The 22,608-nt window shown below is 43.7% G+C and overlaps 1 protein-coding gene across 1 annotated transcript in view; it reads left to right on the forward strand.

Moving 5' to 3' along the window:
• The window catches only part of ncanb (neurocan b), a 251,579-nt gene that overhangs the window by 32,058 nt on the left and 196,913 nt on the right, over window positions 1-22,608 (forward strand). The window contains exon 4 of the mRNA XM_079505412.1: window positions 14,219-14,333. The gene's annotated coding sequence lies outside the window, so the exon portion shown is untranslated. The remainder of the gene's footprint in view (window positions 1-14,218; window positions 14,334-22,608) is intronic.

A 22,608-nucleotide genomic window follows, 5' to 3' on the forward strand; every position in this document is an offset into this window, starting at 1 on the left:
CCCTGTCCCCAGTGAGCCCCTGGGGTAAAAAAAACTAGTTTCGGTTTGGGCTTTGGGTGGCAAAGCCTTCATCCAATCAGGATGAGAGGGGCCTTCCTCCAATCATGATCGAGTGGGGCGGGCCTTGGTGCACATGCTGTTGGTCTGTTGTACTTCCCCCACTGTAGAGTGTGTGCATGTGCACATCTTGTTACCGGGTGGACCGGGTATTTTTCCAAATCACTGAATGCTCCTTTAACATGATGATATTTTTGGATTTGTTGACATATTGTAACACGTAGGATGAAGATAAAGCTTTTTTTTTTAAAGGTCTGGTGATATTGCACCCAAAAAACCTGAACATTCAGTGGATTTTCCGTGGTCTGGGGTTTTCGGAATAATTAGGCTCAAACAATTGCTCTGATTTGACGGTGATGTAACGGTCCACAAATCCAGCCGCCTCTCATCCCTGCCCCTCCCCTTCCCGGGCCCCTGGGCGGGTGGAGCGCAGGGAGATGATTGACAGGCAAAGTGCCATCTGCTGGCTAAAATAAGGCGTTTTTCCATTGCATCTGAAGAAGCTTTAGAACCAGTGAGAAAAACACCTGTCATGGCATACTGGAGTGAATCCTTCTGTCAAAACCTTTTAATACACTTTTGAATGACCATGACAAAGACTTTAAATGTTGTTAAAATGTCATTATACCTTTAATACTTTCTTGTGCAAACTGATTCAGATAGTCTGGCCAGGGCTAAACGTATAACGTCAGTGTGGATGTGGGAATGTGTTCAGTGGAGGTGTCAAATGTACTTTAAATGTAAAGACGTTAAATGCAGCAACTTAATGTCTGTGGGAAGTCGAGGGAGAAGGACGGCATTCTGGCGAGAGAGGATTAAAAGCAGGGGTGGGCATGGTTTAAATGTTATATGCACATGATAGATTCCAAGGTGAATAGCTGAATAGAGAGGAAATGGTCTTTTATTCCCACCCACAGCTGGGTGCCAAATTTGTCCCAAAATATTTCGGGTTGAAAAGCAACCAACCCTCCCTTCTGCCCTGATTGCACAAATGCTTCCCCGGAATATCTGCACATGTCGGTCGGCTTTTCAGAGGAAGCCAAATTGTGGTGGGGGGTGGGGGTACTGGCGGGGTGTGGGGGTGGAGGGTTGGGGCTGGTGCTTGGGTGTCATGCTGCGTTCCGGGGCTTAATTATACCGAGTGGCAGATTGAGAGACATGTTGGGAGACACTTTGCTGGACAGATCACTGCTGGCCCTCCATGCCTACATGCATGTGTTTTGCTGTCCAGCATTACTGACAGAAGTGGTTACTTGCTACTCAAAGTGGCCCCTGGATTTGCTGTGACTGTGATCGTCTCTGCATGCAGGGAGCAGAGAGCCTCTCTTGGAGAGAGAAGCAAAAGAGGCAAATTGGAGAGCGTGAGACTGAGTGGGCCAGAGAGATAAAAGCAGACAGGAATGGGGAAGTGGGACAGCGGCGGAGTGTGAGGGGTGAGATGCTTAGTTAGGGTGGAGGTGCCATGGAAGAAAACCTTCTGGTTGATAGTGTAGAGGTGGTGCACACTGGTTGAAACATACTGTACCTTCTCTCTCTCTCCTGTTTGTTATCCCTGACAGGCCGGAAGGCCGAAGAAGTGAGGGATTCACTCCCGTCAGTCTGTCTCTCTGCCTGTCTGTTTGTCTGTGACCAGCTAATCTCAGGCACCACTGGACTGATTGGTGTGAAAATTGGAAGATTGGTGTGTTGGCATATACAAATTGGAGTCTGGAGACTGATAGTAATTATATGAAATGTAATTCACCCCAGTAAAAGTATAAAAATATAGTGAGAGCACAAAGTAATTATGTGAGACACAACACTATATAACAATATCAAATATCCCCTTCGCACGGAGTGTTCCCAAGGGACAAGGTGGACATCAACCGTTTCTGATGCCAGGAAAATAGTGTAACTCAGTGAATAATATACATGTATAAAACAGGACTGAGATGGGGCCTAATTACCATGATGGCAAAAGCCTATTGTTACAAACATGGAATGATTTATAGATATATTTAGAGATGAGGGATAATGTCTATAATGTCGGGGTGGATGAGAAGTTTACTTAGTGTTGAGGTTTTAAGTGGTTAAATGTCTGGAAAAACTAAACAAAAAATGTATTTACACAACACTGATGATCAATGAAGCCATCTATGAAATTGTATACAATGTTGTGGGGGTCCCTGCTTCATGTCTCTCTCTCTCTCTCTCTCTCTCTCTCTCTCTCTCTCTCTCTCTCTCTCTCTCTCTCTCTCTCTGCTAAGGGGTCCCTTGGCCTGAAAAACAAGCTCTAACCCTGCTGTAGGCCATTTATCATTGACCGTGTTCGTCATCACTTTCTCCGTCTGCCAGCTCTTTCATGTGTCCTGTGTGCAACAGGGATGAGTGACAGGCGTAGCCCATCTGAGCCACTGCTCTGGCCCTTTGGCATTTGTAAACGACACACAGCACAGAGATGTGGCCAGTTATGATGAGAGCAGAGGGAGAGATGTGTGGTGCTGCTGATTGCTGCTATTCAGTCGAAGAGGATAATGGATCATACGCGTACGTTATGTGGCATAGCGCTTCTCATTGTGTGCCCCTAAACCCATATGGTGATTAATGCTGATTTATGCCTCATTATCCTGATTTATAATAGGGCTAAGGGAGTCAGCAGCGACTGACTCTGCAGAGGTTTGCTTTGTTTTAACAGAGGTGATACCAACTATAACTCTGTGGCCCTTGCTGTTTCCAGGAGGACTCCCGTTCACCGTAAAGATTTTATGGAGTCTATAGAATAAATGGATAATACAAGCCTGCAGCATACAGCATTCAGTGGGTTATTCACAGTACATGTATTGACATAACCACTTAAACACTACTTCAGTTGCCCGGGGTCCCCCAGGGGCCTATAATTGGTCTCCTCCTTTTTTCCTGCTACACCAAGTCGCTTTGCTGATAATAGCCGATCTACATGTTCATAACAAGATTCGTTGTGAGCTTGTAGATGGACTATATTTGCCTATTTTCACCTAGTATGACATGCCCAGATTAGGGATCAGCCAAACCTGCAAATGTAGTTGACTGACAAAATATAAATCAAGATAACCCTATAATATATGTTGTTGTTGTTGTTATCCTACAACAACATGGCGGATGATTGATACATATATATTTATGCATGATGTAACTGTGGCTGAAAAAATACTAATTTCTCCATGCTTGCCATGCCATCCTCAAGTTGAAACCAGGCTGTAGTGACATGGGCAGAGTTAACTGTTAACTTTGTTAAACACTTAAGCCTATTTTATACTTTGTTGAAAATAGCCGATCTACAAGCCCACAATGTGTGTGTTGCTCAGCACGACGCATCGTGCGATTCGATCATGCCTATAATGAAATGCCCAAAATAGTGATGCCAGGTTGAAAGTGGTTTAAAGTTGTCGACATGTATTTTGGTTTTGGAACTATAAACACTACCTTCATGACCTTAGCAGGACGTTTCAGACCCTGAACAGAATAGTTGACATTCTGTTGGAGAACCTGGACTCTTATTTACCGTCTCCATGTCCTCCTACATTTATTACTTTAAAATGTCTGGCAGCCTCGGCTCCCCTAACCTTGACAGACGGCCCCACGATACGCTTTTTATTGAACCGCCCTCTTAACAGTTTACTGTAAAACTCAATACCTGTGCATTTCAGACTATTATACCTGGAGGGGATGGGAGGGTTCCGCTCCCTCTGTGGCCCTCGGGAGGTTTGTTTAACAGCCTCGGCATCTCTTTAACGGCACTGATAATACAGCCTTCTGTCTGTCTATAGCACAGAGACGGGGAGGAATCAAATATGGCTGGGCTGTTCAATTCCCTGGAAAGAAGAAAACAAATCTGACACAGAATGGATCATACATGTACCACCTGTACTCTTTTCTCTCTCTGACCCTGTGACCTCCCTTTCTCTCTCTGCCGCTTCTTCTCTCCCAGTATGTCTGCCTCTGTGTCTTTGTGTAGCATTCATGGTGAGAGCACCCGGCCACTGGGTGTCCAGTATCAGATAGGGCTGACGATGCCACGCGTCTCCCCTCCATAGCTTGTATTACAACCTGGCCCAAGGACATGTCTCTGCAACGAGCTCAGATCTGTCAAATATGGACTTGTCTGGCTGCACTGTATAATTTGTACTGTTAATTTAACTCTCTGAGAGTGTACATGTAAATGTAAGTATATTTGGTTATGTGTACACTACACACTGAGTTACAAATAGATAAATGAACACTGGGGATTTTGTTGGTCATAGAAGGCACCATGCACATTTGAACCCAAGGATACAGCTTCCTGGCGTTCGAGTATTTCTCTCCGGGAATGCATTATCATGCTTCCTCGTATAGGACTGTTTTGTGCCAAGGCTCATAAATTTGTCACTCTAAAGGACAGAGGTTATGTCAACGTGGGCATGTCATTAGGCAAATTATGAGGAGAGAAAATTGCATGTCATCCTGAAATTTGAGTCTATTTTTCTTTTTGCTCATGTGGGCTCTCTCCATTAACACAGACAAGAACATTTGTCCCTATGTAGTTGCAACTGCTGATTTGTTTTCCTTTTTTCTCATGGGTGTATTTTCACAGATCCTCGTAATCTGTGATCTTGAAAAGCAGAAGAAAAACTGGAAGGAACGTATGGAAGGGACAGCTTTAAATACATTTGTGTTATTGTTCCCATATGGAGGATCACCACATGATTCTAGTTTACCTTTTGACTTAAAAGCCGTTTGAGAAACAAAATGGCAAAACCTTTGATTTGTTTGTCTTTTTTTATTAGTTTCACAAATATGTACAAGGCCATACTGGGTGTGTATCCTTGTGGCTGTACAAATGGACACACTAATTCATGAGCACTTAACAGTATAGCCTTGCTCTGCCTTTTTATACCGTTGAAGAATGTAATGACTTGACTGCATGGTCAATCCTCCTAGGCTCCTAAGTGTGGTTTTTCACCCCCTCGTTCACTGCTTCTTACGATTATTTTTATGTAAGGCTGCATGGGCGATTTCTCCATATGGAGAGATTCACTTTAGATGTCCATGAATTCACATGGGCAGGAAGCCCAAGTTCTGATCCACAGCAACAGTGATGGAGTATAGGGGTGGGACGATATGGGTACCTCACGATACGATATATATCGCGATATTAGGCCCTCGATAAGGATAATATCACGATATTCGATATATTGCGATATTTGCGATATATCGATATATTGTATATATCGATATGTATCATCAACGATATATCACGATATCTGCAACTACAAAATACTTGGAACTGAAAAAACGCTATATTCGTGCTCGGACACAAGGAGGGACACATACATAGCTGTCTATAGTGGTTGCACCACTCAAACACTAAATTAATACTCAATAAACTCCCCCTTTGCCTCATCATAATACCTCACAAACACCACCAACTGACCATTATCACTGGTATCATCATAATGCCTCACAAACACCACCAACTGACCATTATCACTGGTATCATCATAATGCCTCACAAACACCACCAACTGACCATTATCGATATATATCGCCATATCGATATTTCAGCACACCCCTAATGGAGTATCGCGCGCAGCTCATCTGCTTGCTGCAGCCTATATGAACATCATCGAACATCATCAAACATCAAGCCAAACGCTCAGCGTCAGCCACAGACTCTTCATGTGTTTATTATATCCCAGGAAGCCTGACTGGGGGCCACTTACCCTCTCCTCCCCCTCTCTCTCTCTCTCTCTCTCTCTCCCCCCACCTCCTCACCTTCATTCATTATGGATCACCTGCCCCCAACTGCGTGGCTTCATTACGTCCTCATTTACGGTGCTTCTGCTCTGCTGACGCTTCCCCTTTTCCTTGGTGTTTCACAGCCCCCCTGATGCTCCCACAGTGGCTGTCAGCTCCTAGACAGACCCACTGATGTCCTCCCACACTTTGTCTTCTTCCCTCCCTCCCTCTGTCCCCATCCCATCTCCGCTGCCACTTCCTATATCTTCTCTCATTTCCAGCCTTTGGTAAATGTGCTTCATGCAGGCAGCCATTTTCAACGATGGCCCCTGACCAAGTGTGGTTTGTAGATTACCTCTAAGTGCTCGTGTCAGTCGTTTCTGGGTCAATGAGCTACTGGGTCTGGATCAGTGCCAAGAATACCCCGACCACCCATCACCACAACCACAAACACACATACATACCTATGCACATTGTACATGCAGGGGGCATGGCGGACACACACACACACACACACACACACACACACACACACACACACACACACACACACACACACACACACACACACACACACACACACACACACACACACACACACACACACAGGAATATACTGGGTGCAGATTGTATATTCCTTTCATCCCTTCTCTGTCATCTTTGTTTTAGATTACATGGTTAGGTTACATGATTACAAGAAATTGACAAATGTTATATAACAAACAATAAATAACATTGTGTTGATTGATATCTCTTTAGTCACCTTGGCGCCCTACAATGGGGGGTTGTTTCCATGGCAACATGCATAGAGTATTCAGCATTGTCAGTGTTTAGTTGCAGTTTTTGTCATCGCCTCACAATAGCATGAGTTCAGACAAACATCCAATTGATCCCAGTGAATTCTCCAGCAGCATGGTGATAGAATCACTTAAGCTACACTCATTTCATTCTCTGCTTCTTTGTTTTCTCAGTGGCCCACCCTCAAACACCATGTAATTGCTTTCTGCCAGACATTTGGCTGACATTCATCATCACAAAGCATCCTACAACCACGTGCTGAGTTGCATAGCTTCCTCAGATTTTTTTATCAGAGAAAAAAATGTCTTGCACTGAACGGAACAATGATTGCTGCTTTATGTGGTCTTAACTTCTTTAAGGGTCTATTTTATCATTTCCGCCCATCTCCTCACCGCTTGCCTTATGTTCAGGGACCTGGAGATGTTGCTCTGTGCGCACGGCGGGGGGAGGGGGAGGGTAGGTGTGCGGATGTCTCTACTCTACCACAACGTTACTTTAGCCAGCATGAGATTGCACATGAACCATGCAGCCGTAGCCTACTGAGGCGCTCCAACACAGATACAATGATTTACTCACCTAATGTTGCAGAGGTAATAGGCCTATCTCACAGCCCACTTTCCACGCCCACTTCCGGTAAATAGTGGTGTCATTTAACATTAGCATTTACAGGTTTTTTTCTCTGGAGAATCTAAGTACATTTTCTAATGTAAAAATGTGACAGACCAATATTATTATGAAGCAAACAAGATGGTAAATCAGCTCGAATAGATAGAACAAACCTTACCTTGAGAAAACAAAAGTTGTAGACTTCTTAAATTACCTCTGTTAACATGTAGCGTCTATGGAGTGACGTCACGCTATCACCACTAACCCCGAAAGGGGGTGTATTAAGGGGGCGGGGAAATTCTGTGAGATAGGCTTATTCCATGTATAACGTAATTCCAAAGTGTGAAGAAACTTTTTTAACAAAGTAGATGTAATTTCCTGCGTTCTGGTGAATTTTTGGAGTTTGATACTTTTATCAGCTTTGCTTTACTAGCATTTGCTTTACTAGCATTGGAAAATGAGTAATGGGTACAGTTTCAGCCATTAAAATGCAAAACGTAGGCCTACAGAAATTGATTTGATGACTGAAGCAATCTTTAATAATATTTAAGTGAACATCTCTGTATGAATGCATGCACTGTCAAGGTGGTCTTGGCGTCCTCGGCCGGAAATTTCTTAATATAGTAGATGTAAGTTCCTGTGTTCTGGGGAATTTTGGGACGTGGATACCAAATCCAGGATAAATGATGTCAAATCCAGGAGACTACTGCAGGATCCAGGAGTGTTGGCAGCCCTGACTTACAGGACGTAGAGATAGACATTTGTAGTATGTGACACCATTTTGACGAGTGCCTGTAGTATGTGAAACCATTTTGACGAGTGCCTGGCCGGAATGTTGTCACAGGATTCTCATGAAGTAAATTCCTGTTCCAGCTGCCCCAGCTTTTGGTATGCAAAAGCGCCTCCATGCCTCCATCTCTCTTTCCATCTGTAAGGCAAATGATCATGTTATGCTGTTAAGTATGCACTGCAAATAACACTGTAAATGCATGCTGTGTAAGGGAGTTTCGCTGTCTCCCTATTTCCATTTACCAATTTTAGTTTCTCTCTCTCTCTTTCTCTTTACTTGGTGAGGGTCAGGCTAAACTGGCAGCCTGAAGGCTAAGGAAGTGCCAGAGGGTGGGGTCAGGAGTCAGTGAACAGAAAGGGGATTATGTTGGCTCTGAATTTGTATAAATGTGTTTGCTTCTGTCAGATGTGCTTTCCCTGGTGGGCGTAGATGAGGTACTGGGGCTTAATTTGATCCGAGGCAGTTTTATTTTGGATTGCATTTACATTTTATTTTGGTATTTAGCTGACACTGCTATCCTTGGTGACTTACAGACACAGAGTGTGACAGTAATCCGAAGTTAACAACATTGCAAGCGACCAATAGTATAAGGATTAAGGGTCACGACAATTTGACAATGCAACACATATTGCAGTGACATGGCATAAAGGATATACGGTTTATATTCTAATAATAGGGTTTCTTAAATCGTTTTTCGGTCTTTGCTTTTCTCACTCAGTCTACTTTTCCGGAGACAGCTACAGTACAGCACGACCATGGATAAATGGATTAAAGCAAAAATATATGGATTCATTTGCAATCAAATCAGGATGAGATCCCCCACCCCCCAACACTATAACTCACTCACCACCACACACATACTGTATGTATATGCATGCACACAAACACATACATATGCCCGCGCACATGCACACACGGACGCATGCACACACGCATGCATGCACGCACACACATCGCATACTGTATGTATATGCATGCGCACAAGCAAATACCTGTACTTATTGCGCGCCACACACACACACAATGGTGAGAATCTCTGTCCTATTTTGAAAAACATTGCCAACAACAAGATTGGCAACAATTCCTCTCAAAAGGATTTCTGCAGTTAATTGAGGGTCAGATAGTTTGAATATAACTCCTATGAAGCCCAAATGTCCTCTCAATGTAACAATATCGTCTGGCAGGAGAGACGTTTTAAGTACATGTACTGTACTGTACATACTGACCAAAGACCAAATCACAGTCTCCCAATGCGTCTCTGCACAGATGTCAAAGGTCAGAGCTGAATGGAGGTGGGTGGATTGGGTATAAATTTGAATCCAGAGTCCTCTGGGACAAACACATTCCCCAGCACTCTCTAATTATTCCATTGAGTTTCAAGGGTGCTGTTCTTAGCCCATTTAGACCTGAGGACGCATCTGTGTCATATTATAGCTTTTAACCCATTTTGGGCGGGAACCCCTTTTGGTGTTTTAACTAAGCATTATGTTATACTTTAGCTATTGAAAAATAGCAGATCTACAAGCTCATAGCGCGCCACCGAGTGGCGCGCTATGAACTTGTAGATCTGCTATTTTTGAAAAATCGTAAAAATGCGGCACAAATCTTTGAATATATATTCTTTCAGAGCGAATGTTTTTTTTATTTCGACGTCAGGCCTGAATGGGTTAAAGCCCATTCACTGGGGATTAATTTCCCACTGCAAGTCTGTGGATTGCCTAATTAAGGCATATAAAGAAACTAGATATTATAAACACTACCTAGGGATGCTTGCTGCCTTACACTGCATTGCTTAGATTTAGCCACCACCACATCAAATATGTATTTTGTCTCACTACAGACTACAGTATAGAGGCTTTGCTAGATAAACACATTTACCCTTGACTGTAGAGCCCTATCTATCGATCTAAGCTGTTTATTTGTCTATATAGTTTTTAGTCTAATTGCATCTAGTAATTTTCGGGATTTGAGAGGGAGGGAGACAAAGAGAGTTATCCAGCCATGTGGGGGAGTATAGCGAGTCTTCATAATTAACTGATAGGCTTGTTTTGCTGGAGTTCCTTGGGGATTTCAAAGCCATTGGAGAGGCTATGTGGCTTTGGTTTCGTGGTCCAGGCAGTGGTCATCAATATGCCCGTATACACGGCAGTGATCATCAATATGTCCATACAGTCACAGACAAACGTGTCCGTGGCAAAGACTTGTCCTTGTCTGTGGAAAATGTTATTTTGAGCAGTAAATCATACATATTCTGAAGCAAACCTCGAGACTGACATTCAGTAATTCTACAATTACTGAATGTCAGTCTCGAGGTTTGCTTCAGAATATGTCTGATTTACTATGGCACATTATAGCCTCGGTCCCAGGCTTACTTATCTGCGAAAAGAAAAGCCTGGTCACAACGTAAGGCAGAGAAGCTATCGGCAGATGTATCCTCCGGAACATTCGTCAGATGTATTTCCCCCGGATACGATATTTTCCCGACCAATCACAACACTTGTTTCATTCGCGGAGAATGTAAACTGATTTGTAAAGCATCAACGTCATTTCCTTGGGCGATACTTCCGCTAAAATCCCCCAACTTCCGCCCAATAGTCCGCCGATAGTCTTTACAGCGTAGGTCTTGCCCAGGGTGGGCACATTAAGAGTTAATTCGGAGAGTGTATCAATGGTAGTGAAGAGAAAGAGAGGGGGTAGGTTCCCCAGAGGGGACCTCTCGTCTGCTACTGGTGCAGAAGTATAAGCCTAAATAAGTCAGAGACATTGCCCATCGCACATTTGAACTAGATACCATTATTCTCAACTCTCAGGTCCTAGACCGATCAATCAATTCCAATTTCCAAAGCAACCACTACGATGCTGATACCAAAAAATTGCTCTGTGTTTTTTTGGGAGTCCAGACCATAGATAGATATTAAAGAATATAGATGCCTCATTGGTCGCTGCAGTTCGTTGGAGCGACCTGTCTGCAACGGGAGGAGGAAGTCAGGCGGAATCCTGAAGGCAAGTGCTGCTGGGAAAGAGGGAGTCGCGCCTCTGATTGGCCTACCGAACGTCCCCTTGCGTTCTTCCGTTTTGCTTCCGCTATGCTTTGCAAGGAATCTCAGGAAAGCTATGGCCAATATCGCCTCCCGTTGCCTCCATGTTGCCTTCCGTTGAGATACAGACGCCCCAGAGCCGGAAAAGGCGTCTACGTGTATATGTCTATAGAGCGTCGCAGTCCCGCCCCCTACCATGGCCCAGGAAATGAATCCCAATGCATTTTTCCCATAGACATTTCAAAAAGTATTTATTTAAAGACGGTTACGCCGCGGACAAAGCCAACTCGAGTCGTGACAACTCATGACAACACAAACAATATTTTGGACCAAACAAATAATTACAAAGAAGAAAAACAACAAAAAATGTGTTAACGTTAACCTGACGTTTTTTTCTTCTTTCTAATTATTTGTTCGGCCCAAAAAATTGTGTTTGTTGTCATGATTTGTCACGACTCGAGTTGGCTTTGTCCGTGGCATAAACGTCTTTAAATAAATACTTTCTGAAATGTCTATGAGGAAAATGAACGGAGAATCATTTCCTGGGCCATGGTAGGGGGCGGGACTGCGACGCTCTATATGGTCCAGACAGGCTCCAGTGTTGTCAGATCCTGTGAGTGAATCAGTGAAACAACCGATCAAGTCTATGAAAACAAGCCCAAAAGAAGCAACCAGTTTTACCACTTGAGCCCTATATCAGCTGTTTTTAAAAAGATTCTTGTAAGCAATCCCAAATAAGCAACTACACTTCAGAAACAGGCCCAAACAAAAGCAACCCGCAAACAGACTTTACAGGAAAACAAGCCTGCGGCCGGACGGCTGGCGTAACGTTCCGGGCACCCAGGCAGCTAATGCCGCCTGACAGGGTGTTGTGGGTTTGAATACCGATCCTAACAAAGCTCTCTGTCTACCGAGCAATCTTTGTTCTTACTCTCAACCAATTGGTCATGAAGTGTGGGTCATGACCGAATAAGGTCGCGAATACAAGCGGCCGAAATGACTTTTCTGGCATCTCCCTTAGAGATATGGGTGAGAAGTTCAGTCCAGACCAGATGGAGGACCACACTGGCCTTGGAATGCCTCGGGATCCTCCAGGAGGATGTTATAATGTTGCTCTGGAGAGGGTGGTCTGGAGCTGTTGCCCCCGCAACCCGACTACGGATAAGAGGTTGAAGATGGATCGATGGCATGCACAACAGCATATATCCAAATGACGGAGCGGTTGACCCGCCCGGCAGCACTGTTTAATGCAATTTATTTATGCGAGTTATACGTATTTTTTGTTGAATTACTCATGACAAAGTTGTAAAAGTCAACAGTATGTATGTCCATAAAATAAGCAATATGGGCAGACAATACACTAGTTATTTCTTTCAATCATTTTATTATTATTATTATTATTATTATTATTATTGTTATTATTACCTGAAGATGATCAGGTAATATAATTGTGAAAAATAATAACAACTAAATGATTGAAACAAAGAACTAGTGAATTGTTTGCTAGCGTGCTGCTTGTTTATGTTATGGACATACATACTGTTGACCTTTACAACTTTGTCATGAGTAATTCAACAAAAAATATTCGCACAATAAATTGCATTAAACAGTGCTGCCGGGCGGGTCTTTGCGCAACCGCTCTATCATTTAGATAATATGTTGCAGCCTGCACAACAATGTGCTGTCGGCAAACAGTTTGTGCAGAACTTTTGCCAACTTGTAGTCTGAAGTTCTGAACTGATGTGGTCTGTTTGGTGGAGAGTCGCCTTCAGCTTTTGTTCGCTAGCTGTCTGACCTTCATTCACGTGCAAATTAGGTGCAGTATTACTACAATATTAGCTGTTCATGGAGAATATTGATTCCGTCGTAGGACGGTGTCGCTCGCCAAAAACAGCCGATCTACAAGCTCACAACACATGTATTGTGACTGTGAGCTTGTAGATCTGCTATTTTCGGAAAGCAACACCGCCATACATCGAAGTGTATCAGCCTTTAAAAATAAAAGTCTAGGCGCTACATTTGTTCAGAACCAGGGACAGTTCCCCTGACTTCCCGGTGCTGAGAGCCGAGAAATAAAGCCATTCTCTAGCTTGCATTGCGTGGAAATGCATTTCGCAATGCACCTCATTAGTTTAAGATTTGCATTGCAATATGCTTAAATAATAAAGATGGCAAAATCCTACATAACATTGGGGTTTTGTTAAATTCATTGTAAGCAACTCGAGCCGCCATGCCTCATTTTTTACTTTTCTACTGAACAGCGTTAATCTCCCCTCCCCTGCAGTAAGCTTTGCGTCTCTTGGGGGATCATTATTCCTTGTGCAGCAACGCGGCGGTTCGCTCATTGACTATGAATATATACTTCTGACATCCATTTCCAAGTTTGCGCTTTTATTAACGCTGTAGGCTACTCGTATAGCTAGGTTAATTCTGACCATGCTGCTTAGTGGTTTAAGGTTTAGTGGTAGCCTAAGTCTTATAGAACAGAGGTGGATAAAGTAGGAATAATTTAATGTTTTGGCCTCAAGCAGGTGAAATGTTAGGTGTAACAAATTGCTCATTTAACTGCAGCGGCTTGAGCCCCATGACTCCGAAATCATTTCAGCATAACGTAATTTTAAACAGCCGCTGAAACCACCAAACCTAAAGCTGAGGTCAGCTAATCTCCGAGTCAAGGTAACACCATCCCCCAGGCTAATCATTTCTCCACACGGAGGACAAGACAAACGGGATTATACAGTAACAGGGCAGATGTGCCAAATCTCATTTTTCTCTGTCTCCAGCACCTCTACCTCTCTCCCTCCTCCGTTCCCCTCATCCCTCATCCCACCCCTCCCCTCTCGAGAACCCCAAAGGGCCAGCCGACAGTCCCAGTGGCAGTCGCTCTCCCCCCGGCTCGGCATCTCTAGCCTGTGATTTGAATAGGGAACATTCGGGGCAGTCGGTGCGCATCTGCGCTCTTTTGTTCAGTAGCGCTCAGCCGCTGGTGAAGTGAACACCGCGTCGGTCCGCTCTTGTCACTTGTCCAGCACTGTCTCGGCTCGTCACCGAAAAGCCCCGGACAACTGCTGTAGTACAGACACACGAGAGACACGGCATTGTGTTTTTGGTTGTATCTCAAAACGCCCGCTTTGAAAGACACTTTTTTTTAAAGAGGGGTCGTTTCTTTTTCTTCTTTCGATGGTTCAACTCTCAGACTGCTCCGGAGACACGGAACACCTGCACCGAATCAGACCGTCGTTCCTGTAAGGCGGCAGCTTCCTCTTCACATTCCTGTGGACACACCGGGGCGCCTCGTCTCTCCCGAACAGGTGAGAACACAGCACTTATATTTAATCTACCTTTTTATTTTATTATTTATTATATTTTACCTCCCAAGTCTCATTCGTTCGTGAGTTTGCAGTTAAAGTCGTTTGGTAGTCGTTTTCGTTACAGGCATTCTGTGCAAATGGTGTTCGTGCAGTCTTACTTGTCGATAGAGGGCGAAGACAAAGACCACGGATTAATGTGATCAGAATGAAAGACGATCAGAAACTGAATAACACTTGTAGGCCTATTAGAAATTCCACTTTATGTTTTGTCTGGCGTGACCTATCAACATATTCATTATATATAAAGTAGGCAGATTCTTTGAGATGGTGTATTTTCCAAATGAGTGTCAAGTAGAGCATTCGTTTTTTTGTCTATAGATTTACAATATTGCTTTTCTTGTATAGATTTGACCGATTTTGATCCATGCAAGCACCATATCACTTACAAATAGCCTATGACTTTTACGAACAATTGTGACCAACCATGCTGGTAATTCCATGTTTTGTATCTGGCTGCTCATCTATCTGACTGTATGTTGATATAGGCTACACAGGACACTGCTGTATCTGTTACTGTGTTAATGAGTTACTAATGTAACAGTCTCAGTACCACAGAGTGTCATTATCTCTTTCACTGGCTCTTTTAAAAGCCATTTATGTTGACGAGCCAATTAGAAAGACAGAGCATGGCAGGGATGCCAGAGGATTTATATCTGCGAGGGTCTCTTGTTGTTTCCCTCTGCGAGGCTTCAGGTGTTGAGGGATCTGTGTTATAGGTGCGTGGGAATCGACTGTTGTCGGAATATCTTAGCGCGCAGAGAGATGGAACCTTACGCGATATCTTGTCTCTCACACCAACGCTCATCACCTTGTCAATGGAGCCCTCTGTGTTTTATCTGTTTATGAGGAAAGTTTGTGCTGCCTGTCGCAGTATGCAAACCTCCGTTCTATATACGAACCGATGAAAGCGGGGGAGTGAGTCTAGGCTATATGTCGTGCAACAATAGGGCATCTTCAGTGTGCTATCTGACGATGAAGGATGACTTTTGGGGTGGACAGAAGACAACATTAGGAGAGTGTTGGCAGATATATAATGGAAGGGGGTGGGGGGGGGGGAGTTGTTCATGAACCTCCCGGGGAAATTCAAGTGAGCAGCTGGTGAAATAGCAACAACGGAGAAAGTTGTTTCTCTGTCCCTCTGTCTCTCTGTGTGTGCTTGTTGCTTGTTCGAGATGCCCTTTGTGCACTTATCCTCTTCAACATGCACACACACACACACACACACACACACACACACACACACACACACACACACACACACACACACACACACACACACACACACACACACACATGTTTTTGTAGAGTGCTTGTAATGTGCTGCTGATTCGCAGCTGATGCTCAGCGACTTAAGGGAGATCAAAAACATCCAACTGCATTATTCATCCCCCGACTGAAGATGAGCTGTTTTCTTGAGCAGTCATGAATAGGTGTAGACTTAGCTGTGTGTGTGTGTGTGTGTGTGTGTGTGTGTGTGTGTGTGTGTGTGTGTGTGTGTGTGTGTGTGTGTGTGTGTGTGTGTGTGTGTGTGTGTGTGTGTGTGTGTGCGTGTCACCTGTGGAGGTTGCTGCTCAGCAGATCTCGTTGCGGTCGGGCAAAAACCTCTCATCTCCATAGTCTTTTCGGACATGAACGCCCGATTCAAAACGCAGCACGAAGCGACGTGTTTTGAGCTTGTAGATCTGCTACTGTTGCGAATACAAGCGGCCAAAATGAGTTTTCTGGCATCTCCCTTAGAGATATGGGTGAGAAGTTCAGTCCAGACCAGATGGATGAATCCTGAAATATATATTTGGACATATGAGGTTTCCACTGGAGAGAGACAATGTAGCAGTTGTGCTTGTATGACACATTACTGGCTCCAAACTGGCATCCCTATTTTGAGCATGTCATTCAATTGCTGATTTAAATAGCTATTTTGTGTGTGTGTGTGTGTGTGTGTGTCTGTCTTTCAGTCTGTCTCTCTCTTTTTTCCATGTCTCTCTCTCTCTCTCTCTCTCTCTCTCTCTCTCTCTCCCCCCTCATCTCTTTCTTTCCAGTTCAAAGGGTATCGTCTTTCCTGCGATTGTGCTCGACAGAGTTGCTCTTCTCTGCGGTGTAGTGCCAGTTCACTGGCCCCATTCTCACATTTTCTCTGTGATGAGGCATTACAATGGAAGGAACAATATTCCTCAGAGACAGGCTCACCGCTCCTCGGTGGCTGCTCTCCAACCATAGGCCAGTGCCAAAACAGCTCTGAAATGTTGTCATTACACTTCCACACACACAGAGAGAGAGACATAGAATGACTGTGAGTGAGAAAGGAAGAAAGAGATGGTGGGAGACGAGGGACAAGCAGATTGAGGGAATTTCCCAGCATTATCTGCTTTAGCATGAGGTTGAGTTGTCACTTTATTTCAGTAATGTGTCTTTCTGCCTCGTTGCCCACAGCTTAGTGCTTACACTTGTAGCGGAAGAGGTGAACGGGACAGAATTCAATTTTGCACTTGAGTAGTGTCCAGGCCCACACAGTAAAATGGTCTGTGTTGATTTAACACAGAGAGTGCAGACTGAGTTACAAATAAATAAATGAACACTGATGATTCTACTGTGAATGTTACGATTGTTACCACTTCTATAATGTAGTAAAAGTGAATATAGTGGAATGGAATAGAGTGGAGTACGGTATTAACACTCTGCTGGCAACCTATGGGTTCGCCTTGTAGAAATGCTTCTCAAACGGCGAAAACTTGTTCTATTATTGAAGTGTTTTTGTTTTAGCTGAAAAGCCAACACTATAATCCTGCTGTCCACATTATAAATTGATGCTGCTTCTCTTGACTGTGTCAGTGAGGAGCAGGGGTTATTTTGGTATAGACGGGTAGACATTTGTTCACTCAGGCTTTTGGTCATTTGTTTGTTTGTTTACTTTTTTCTTTATTGTACAGCGTCCTTGGGTTTCTTAGAAACCCTGCTGTACAATATATATATATATATATATATATATATATATATATATATATATATATATATATATAAACTTCCAAGTTATTTCAAGTTATTATTGTTATTACTATACATTTTCATTCATTGCTGTGTGTGTGCGTGTGCGTGTGCGTGTGCGTGTGTGTGTGGGTGTGTGTGGGTGGGTGCGCACATGTGCTTGTGTGCATGCATGTGTGAGACTGGCTTGCGTTTTTGGCTCTTATCAATTGAAAGCCTCTTTTGCTATAGAATCAGAGTTGTTTCATCAGCTTAATGATGGCTATATACTTCTCCACCATGAGAACGTTAGTGTCCCTGATTGACAGTTCAGGAGAACCCCAAGTTGCTTCGTATCCTCCGATACCGGCCGGCACAGGTCTGACACTAACACAGGCTCTGTTGGGCCACTGCAAGCTTGGCTTCGCCAAGAAACAACAATACTCTGGCATTTGCCACAGAGCCAAGCTAATGAGCAGCACAGCTGTGCCTTTACGGCCAGTGGCAGAGCAGACAAAGCCCAATGGGCAGGCCTGGATAGTTAACCAGAATCCCCTCAGACATAACCGTTGAATATTCATCGAAGAATGTCTGCCCTCCCCGTTTTTCCATTGAATGCATTATTCATAACAAGCAGTTTAAATATCATAAATAAATGATCTGGTAACAGTCATTTTTTTTGTCATGCGCATCAATGGTGGGTTTACAAAATACACATTTTCAAACAATTGGAAAGGGGTTGAATTATATTCCCTGTCTCTGGCTGGCCTTTTCTTTGTTTGTTGCGCCTCTTCCTTTGTTCTGGCTCAGGTGGTGTGTCAGCAGGTCTGAATTGCATTGCGACTCTGTCAGTTACTTACACAAACACCCCCCGAGGAGAGAGAAATAATAGCTATCTGTTTATTTTACCATTACGCTGGTGGTTTCTTATCTGTATCAGTTAATCCTCGGGCAGAGAAAACACTCCCCGAGGCACCGTACTTGTTCTCCTTTTGTCCGTTGTGGTTTCAGCACTGGACAGCTCCGGCAGCTCATCTCTTTCTCTCCTGTGCCGACAAATAGGATGGAGCACGAGACGAGATGTTCCAGATGCCCTGTGTGCACTTATCCTCTTCAACATGCACACACACACACACACACACACACACACACACACACACACACACACACACACACACACACACACACACACACACACACACACGCATAATACTGTATGACATACGTACACTCTCCCTGTCTCACTTCTTATCTGTCTTCGTGGGGCTTTCTGCCATTATGCAGAATATGCACAAATTCATAATGGTATAGAAGCAGATGAACACAAGCATGGATGCAGACACTGAAAGATGAATGCCTGAAGGACATTGAGTGTCGTCGTAGTGGGCACTCTGCCTTGTCTTGTCTTGGACAAGTTCTGATGATATGTTGGCAAGCACTTCAGATGCCTGCTGCAGATGGCTGATGTTTTCTCTGCTTCACCTGCAGCTTTTCCCAAAGGAGAAATGTGTGTTTTGGAGATGTGTGTAATCCTTTAAATCTTTTCTATAGGCATAGAGAAATACTGTGTATACTTGGAAGTGCATTCAGGATGGGAAATGGTAACTACAAGAAAGGAAACAAGAGAGGCGAGTGGAAGCAACAGGCAAAGTCCTCAAGCCACTGAAGGACGTTTTGCTGTTCCTGATAATGATTTATCTCGCTCTGTGGCAGCCTGCCTGCCTCCCTGCCCGCCTGCTCAGATCTCTGTGCTGGGAGAAGCTGGGGGGCTTTATGAAGTGCAGGCTTCAGTGTGAGCTTCAGTATGATACCTATTGGAGTCATCTCCACTAATCAGGGAATTTACTCCTGACTGGGGATGCCAAGAACAATCCCAGGGATTATGGAAGAGAATAGGGAAGAAGTATAATTAATTACATTCAAATCCCTTTCACCCGGGATGCTTCATGATGTCTCGCCATTTTCATTTTCTATGGCTTTGTTTGAACACAGTTGGTGCCTGCGTGTGTGGTTTCTTTTTTTGTGAGTGTGAACAGTGAATGTGTGGCAGATTATGTTTTTTATATCTACTGATATTACTGTAGTTTTCAATCAGAAGTAGTGAGATTTTCTCTCTGTGTTGTTGAAGACATAAGATGATATCAGAGTCTGTGTCATACATCCAGGGGAATAATTTAATGTTATGGCTTTAAAGGTTTGCATTTTAAATTTGGCCACGAGAGGGTGATGAATGCATAGCTCAACTATGCACACCTCTATGTTGCTTTGTCTATTGTTAAGAAGAACCCCTGGTTGTACACTCTGACTATATTTATACCTGTTAATAGTATTAACAAAGTCAAAGGTTTGTACATACTGTTGGTAAAGGAAAACAGACTAACAATTGAGTCTGACAAGACTACCTGTTAGGAATTGTACAGTATGTAGTTTAAAAAATCACACCCGTGTGAACTGAGTGGTGCAAATACCCCCCCCCCCCACTCTCTCTCTCTCTCTCTCTCTCTCTCTCTCTCTCTCTCTCTCTCTCTCTCTCCTTAGCAGGCAACAGCGCAGCACTAGCTCTCTCTCTCTGTTTCTGGCACAACAGCACCACTTTTGGTACTCATGGTACAAACATAGTCACACACATAGTTGAACACACACACACATAGTTGAACGTCACGGACATTGCTGTTCCTTGGAGTGGTTGCACCACTCAAAAAAAAATCTTTCAGGAACTGTTCAGCAAAGGGTCAAGCAACATAACAATACTTCAGTGCACCTAAAACTCTTTTGGTTTCAAGTACTTTATTCCTAATCCCAGTGGATTACTACCAGTTTACTATTTTATAATTATTGTCTTTTTCAGGCCAGACAGCCGAAGGCTAAATTCTACTGTATGCTTTGGGTACTCTCCGTGCGTGTGTCCGTCCCTGTGTCCATCCGTCCATCTGGTTGCCCAGAACCAGCACAAAAGCCTAATTTGGAATGCTTGATAAAGAACTCCATATATGGGCATAAAAGGGACACATACATAATAACTGGGTTTTGGGGCATGCATTTCCGGTTGTCCAGAACCAGCACAAAAGCCTTTGCCCGGGCTCTGGACCTCATCACTCCTATATGTCCATATATGGATCTGGCTTGTTCTGACATCACAACATGGGCAGCGCTCCAGTATATTATCAAATCCAAGTAGCAAACAACACTTGGTAATACATCGAATAGAAATAGTCATCACGGATCAAATCAAGCCAGATACACACAAGCAACAGTGATGGACAAAGTCCCCTTCTAATCTGCCTGGTCTTATGCATTTGGCCACATGTTCTCATCCACATCCCACCTTAAATACATAGGACAGTATGTTCTCTGCAGGAAAGTCACCATGGGAAGAATCTTTTGGCATGGCTTATGCACCCCTGGCAGTGTTCAGCTGTGATTGATGTACTTCAATCAGCCGTTTCTCATTAGCAATGAAATAATTTAATAATATAGGACATCATTATTTATGTTTCAGTCTACAATGTGAACTTAATTTCAGGTTTAGAACAGGATGTTATCTGTTTGGACATAGTGTGAAAGAACGTTCACATTTGGTAGTGAAAATCCACTATTTTCGTCTTGGTTTACCTTGTGTGTAAAAGGCGTTCATGTATGCATTCTGTGTCAAAGCAACAAGAAAATGTGTTTATGTATTGTATAGCCCACCCAGACTGATGGTCTTAACTGTGTTATGTATTGTATAGCCCACCCAGACTGATGGTCTTAACTGTGTTATTTATTGTATAGCCCACCCAGACTGATGGTCTTAACTGTGTTAAGATCTTTGGAATTGACTACTGAACTGAAAGGGGGGAGAGAATAGGCTGTGAGTTTGAGTGGGTCTCTCTCGTCATCACTGCTCAAAAAGGAGAAAACAGACAGAGTCAGTGAACTGTGCCGTAGCCATTATCTGACCTGCAGTCAGACCGTACCAGGTGGATTTAGTCTATTGTGTCCAGACTCAGCTTTTCAGTTATTGGTGCAGTTGAGGGCAAAGCAGGTGTAGCAACCTGACAGATATCAGCAAATCTTCTCTTCCAGTGGTACATGTCGTGCGTGCGTGCGTGCGTGCGTGCAAGCGTGCGTGCGTGCGTGCGTGTGTGTGTGGGATAAACAAAAGGACAGACAGAGGTGAGATGTCCGTCCGTCCATCCATCCATCTGTCTGTCCATCCGTCCATTTTTCGTTTCTTACTGATATTTCAGTGTCTTACTGACTGAGGTTCTTGTCCTCAATGAACCACCTGGACGTAGGAGAAGGAAAAACCAAGCGGACTCCGTTTAGAGCAATGTCAATGTAGAATTCTCTCAATTTGCCGAAGTCTCCGGCAGGTCATATGTCCTGCCAGGAGACCTGCTAGCCATTCTGTGGCTGGTAATGAGATTGCCAATGCTCCACATGAGTGGTTTTTACATGGAGCCATAGAGCGTGCTGTCTGCAACGCTCACAGCCTTTAGAGTCAATGATTGAAATGGCGTGCTAAAAGGCGAGAGTGGCGGGCAATTTTAAGCAGATACACGGGTGTGTGTGTGTGTGTGTGTGTGTGTGTGTGTGTGTGTGTGTGTGTGTGTGTGTGTGTGTGTGTGTGTGTTTTTGTGTCTGCAAGAAAGAAGTAATGTTGGACTTTTACTGCTGCCTGAGATTGCAGAAGGGCCAAGTCTCTCATCTCTCAATTTTTGTCACTTTATTGATTTGACAATTGCACACTGAAAATGCAGTTTCCTTTCACACATAGTAGCTATTAGTATCTCGTCAACATAGTGCCAAACAGGCCGGAACAGAATATATTTGGTTTCTCCATTTTAGCACAAAAACCAAAGTCAATATCAGGCCAAATGAATAAGGAGTTAATTTGGCCCATGCAACACCTTTCCACAGCTCTACTATCACACAGTCTTTCCAATTGATGCATTTACCTTTCACTGCATTCTGTGCACGAGGCTGTTAAACAATTACCATCTAGTGGCTTTCCACACAGTCTCCAACGACAAATTCCCCTCTGTGGTTTGAATAGCTTTCCTATTCTGTTTGCCATATTTAAAATGAACTGTTAGTCTGGTAACCAATTCCCTTCTGTAATTAACTGTCATGCTGCAGAGTAAATATAACAGAGGGCGGAGAATTATTGTGGAAAAGGAGTCACTCCTTCATGTGCGTACATGTGCGTGCAGTGTGCACGCGTGCCTTTGTGTGCAGGTTTCATCTTGGAGGAGGAGGAGGTCGCTGCAAC

The sequence above is a fragment of the Electrona antarctica genome (genome assembly GCF_951216825.1).
Source record: "Electrona antarctica genome assembly, chromosome: 7".
NCBI lineage: Eukaryota > Metazoa > Chordata > Actinopteri > Myctophiformes > Myctophidae > Electrona > Electrona antarctica.